Source organism: Phaethon aethereus (genome assembly GCF_964289735.1).
Source record: "Phaethon aethereus genome assembly, chromosome: 3".
NCBI classification, from domain to species: domain Eukaryota; kingdom Metazoa; phylum Chordata; class Aves; order Phaethontiformes; family Phaethontidae; genus Phaethon; species Phaethon aethereus.
Genome location: NC_138576.1, coordinates 85,570,619 through 85,575,571, shown reverse-complemented (window position 1 = coordinate 85,575,571; position 4,953 = coordinate 85,570,619).

The following is a 4,953-nucleotide window of genomic DNA, read 5'->3' as shown; positions in this document are numbered from 1 at the left end:
TCTTGCAGTTTTTCTCACAACATTATAGCTCTACAGTAGCTCCCAAAGGAAAGATACAAGACCACGTATCAAGCTCTCCAACACACGGGAAGGGTTTAATTTTTTTTTTCAGGCTGGCTTTTATAATCTTTGTTGCTTGCTGGGTTGCACAGTGGTGGTGGTCTTTGCTTTCTGGACTCCCCTCTGCATTTCTCCTTTCTGTCTCGCCCCTACTCTTGGAAAGGATATTTTGCATTACTTCAACCGTGGCTCACATTTCCTTGGTTGCTCTGTAGTTCATTGCTTCTGTTCATGCAAGAATCCACATCAAAGACCTCATCGTTCCCCATTTAAAAGATCACACAGAGATCAAAAGTAAGACTTGAAAAGCCAAATTCCCTGGAAAATAGCTTGCCCAAAATATCAGCAAAAGCTGTAAGAGCAAGCATTCAGCAATTCTGAATGTTGTTTTTTGATTAATGCAGGTTTGGTTACAGCTCATGTAACTGGACACCATCTAGTGGCAGAAGGTCAAAAATAATCTGGTTACAGTCATGTGTTGATTCAATTCTCTGGGGTTTATTCAAATACTTAGAGTAGGCAATATATTGAATCTTCTTGCTGAAGATACTCTGGTCTTCACAGACCAAAAATGTATTTGTAGTGATTCACAAACTCAGGAGATTAAGAGTCACCTTCTTTTCAAATCATCTAGCAGTAGTTTGCAACCATCACCAGTGTATTTATCATCAGAAATGATTTTCCAATGAGTATGATCAGTCAGTATCTTGTTTAGGAGTAGTCCGATGTATAGAATTCACTAATGTATTTGAACCAGTTGATTCCGGGGAGGGGGGATGTTTTTTGTTCAGGTTGTGGATTATTGGGTTTTTTTTGTCTGCCCTGATTTAAAAGCATGAACTATTTGACTACAGTGCTTTAAGAACAACTTTCCAAGGAAGGTACTGCTTAGTATTTCTGCCACAGGTTTTCCCTAATACGTGGTTAAAACCTCACGCATTCAGCTGCTCTGAGGTTAGTGGAAAGTGCAGTGTCTAAAAAAAATGCAAAAGACAATTCAGTGTTTGGTTTGGATGTTGTTTATACAAACAAACATTTGTTAAGGCTTTAGTGCTGTTTGCCCATTTTTTGTAAATGAAGTATTACTTTAAAAAAAAAAAAAAAACAAAACACACAAAAAAAACCCACACACAAAAAAACCCCAACTTCTACTAGCTTGTACGCTCCAAACAGGATGTTGAGTAACTCATTTTGTGTTGGCTAGCACATCAGGATGGATGAGTTGCGGGGGCTCTCGGCTGATAGTATGGATTCCTTGTGTTGCTCTCTTCTTAGCAGAATATAACCAAATTTAAAAATAAGGAACAAATCTCAACCTTACTTACACAGTTATAAATTGTTAGCAGGTACTAAAACTGAGAACAGTACTAGGTACTTTCTTTTCCTGAAGTCTGCAAGGCCTGTCAGTCAGAAATTAATGTTTGTCAAAAGAAGGTAAAACTGAATGAGTAGCAAATTTGAAATTCATCTGCTGCTTCTCTAAAATGCATATTTCTTTCAAGCACAGGAAGCTGATACAGAGTTTACATCTTGCTCATCGGAACTGTCTCCCAACACAAATAGATGTCACCTGTTAGCAATGTATTTCTGTTCCTTTATGTCATCTTATGGCAATGATTCACTCTTCAATACCTAAGTGAAAAACAAGGACACTGTTTTGAAGCGCAAAGGTCTTAAATTGGCATCTAATATCAGAACTGCTGACAACAAGAGAGCTGTCCCAAAGAACAGACCAGCTGTTAATTTGCAGCATCCAAGTAGGAAAGCAGAGTTTAAGAACTGTGAACTCCAGTCCAATGCACTAACTTTGGAGGGGGGCTGAAATTTGAAACTTCACAGCTGGGTCTCATTCTCTTTTATGAAAAGACCCTTATACTTTACCAGAGCTTTAGGCTATGCACAGAAAGCTTGAGACATGAAGTAAATGTGTTAAAACAGGCAGACTGTACACATAAAAGCAGAAGAAATGAGAGATGTTGCACCAAAAGCCATACATGAGAAAACCCAGTAGATGTAGCCCTGCTTTCCCAGTGTCTTTAATAAACTGCATTAAAAGTTGAGATCCATGTAACTAGTGGAGTAAATTTAAAAATCTTCATTTAGTATCATAGCTCAAGCAAATCTTTACTAAAAAACTTTTAAAATATAGCCTATATGTTCTTTGATATGGGAAACACAAATGTGTTATCTTAAATCCTGCTATTAAATAGTCCCATCACCACCAGGAAAAAATATCTGAAGCACCAAGTAGCAACCAGCCCAATGCTGATACCATGCCCTCTTACTTTTTTTTCCTAAGGGGCACCCATGAAAGCCCATCCTCAGCCAGTCCTTGTGGGACCACCCAGCAGCCACTTCAACACTGCACCCAGACTTGCTGCCAGCATTTTGAATTACCTTTTTGGGAGATGAGCACCAATACACCATCAGCCTTACACAGCCGCAACAGCTGCAGGTTTTCACCCACCCAGCAGCCATCAGCTCGCTCTCCCTTGCTCGAAGTCAGGAGGCTTGTCCCAGTCCCCTCATCCCTTCATTATCTCACTGGCAGCTGCCTGGTTTTGCGCAGCTCCAGCAAGTTGTCTTTAGTGCTGCTTTTGGCAGAGGAAGCTCGATGAATGGACTGATCTGATACAGAAGTGAAATCTCTGATGTCCCTGTTTGAAAGAAGTCAGATTAGTGGGAAGCTGTGATTTACTAGAGCAAGCAGCTGGGGGAAATTGGTTTAAGGCACAGGTGTGAAATAGGAGTAACATACTTCAGCTATGGATTAAAGGAAGCTGCTCTGAATTTAAAAGAGTATTTGTCACCTACTGAGCAGAGGTTGTTAGAGGGGAGAAAGGTGAGAGGTCAGGGGGTCATCAAATTCACTAAAGTTTCATAGCACTTGCTGGGGCTTGGCATAGGGGCCTGTCTGATTTCTCTGCTTTTCTCTGTGCTCGTCTGTGGGTGCATGTTCTGCTTGAATAGTGTGCAGGATTGCAAGCTGTGCTTGGTAGAACTTTACAGGCCTGAGAAGAAATAATTGGCAATTTCAGTAATGTCATGTGTCTTAGTTCTCATGTAACTCAAGTGTGGAAGAGAGCGCAGAGCATCCCATGTTCAAAGCTTGAACACAAGGTTTCGTGTTCAAACCTTTTTGGTTGGCAGTTTTGTGACAGAAAGATATGACTTGCTCAGTTCTTTTGCTTGAAAATTGGGGAAATAATAGCTTCTCACCTTGTGGCTTTGCTGTCAGGATCACTTCTAGACCATGAGTATGAGAAGGTTTACAGAATTGCTATTTAACAGGACCAAGGGCAAATGCAGCCTATGTGGGGAGGCAGGTGAGGAAGGCTGACCACATTTGCTGCTCCACTGGCAGTGACAGTGGTGGGCCACAGCTCTGCTGCCCACTCAGTAGGTCTGTCTTACTGGTGATATGTCTGGCTGGAGGGAGTGTTTGGACAGAAAAAAGGGGAGGTTTCAGAAGGGAGGTTGAGTGGTTGTGTTTTGACCCTGTAGGATGCAGTAGAAGGGCTTAACACTTCTCCGTAACTGATGTTTTGCTTTTTGTGTGAAGGTCCGCAGACATGGTTTTTGCAGGCAAGGCTAGGCATTGTGAGATTACCTGCATGCAACAGTAAATATCACATAAGCATCACTAAAGGAAATTAATGGAAGAGTCGTACAAGAAGAGGAGCAAAAGGCTTAAAAGATAACATACATAGTGGCCATGGGACAAAGACATAAATAATAAGTTCAATCTAGAATTTTAAGTAATTTGTTTGACATAATCCAGGATAAGTGACAGAGAAAACTATCTGTTACCATGTTTAGTATGCATTGTAATTAAGGTCAGTACAGCATTTCAAATGTGAAGTGCTGTTTCTCTTCTCCCCTACTCCTGTACAACCAATCTCTGGGAATTTGAAAAGGATTCAACTTTGTAAAGGGGTTCCACAAGTGGAAACCTTCTTACACCGTGTACGCAAAAGGCAGTCTGTCAGTTTTAGAAAGACTTTACATAAAGAACTGCTAAACAATAATTGTCCCATGCTTACTACAGTCCCCTAGTGGACTGTGATCCTTGGATGAAGGATGAAGAATAATTGCCAAGTTGCAAATTCAGCTGAAACAAAATGTCAAGAGCTTTTGCAAAGAATTTTCTACTTTCCTTCCAAGGAACGCTGAGGTTTGAGCTCTGTGCTATTGCATGTTTTCACTATTTTAGCTGGTGGGAGAGTTAACACTTCTTCTGCACTTTCAGTTTTAAAATCTGCTAACTGGCAAACAAAAAGGAAATGGGGTGATTTTTAGTCAGATAGGAAATATTTAAGGCCAGTACTCGCATGCCTCATTTCAGAAGCCAATGTGAGTGCTCTGCAACTGTGTATTCATGCTGATAAATCAGGGGAGCAGCATCTGATCTAATGTTTTGTCCTGCTGCGATGCTTGTTTTTTGTGGGATGTTCTTCATTTCTGCATTGGGGGGGTGGGGGTGGGGGGGAAGGGGGCATTTTCATGCACCCTCTGTTCCCTGGTTTCTCAGGGCCTCCATAGCATCAGAGTAAGGCATTCTCAAATCTTACAAAATTTCTAATGGTTAAAATGTTGCAGTGTCTTTAGCTTAATATGTTTCCCACACCTTCTGGAGCAGGGCCTGGAAAGAGTAGAGGTGGAACTGCTTTTGAGAATAAGGAGCCCTTCTTCAGCTGAAGGTATTTCCAGGTGTCTGCTTTTGCCTTCTGAAGCTGGGTGGTGTTGGTTTTGCAGCCGGTGGCTGAAGGGTCCTGAGGGCAGGCACAGGGTGTCTGCCGAGGAAGCTGGCGGCTGCCCAAAAGAACCAGAGTCGCTTTTGAAAGGTTGGATCCATCTTGCTGATCAACAGCCCAGCTGCCAACTTACCGCTGG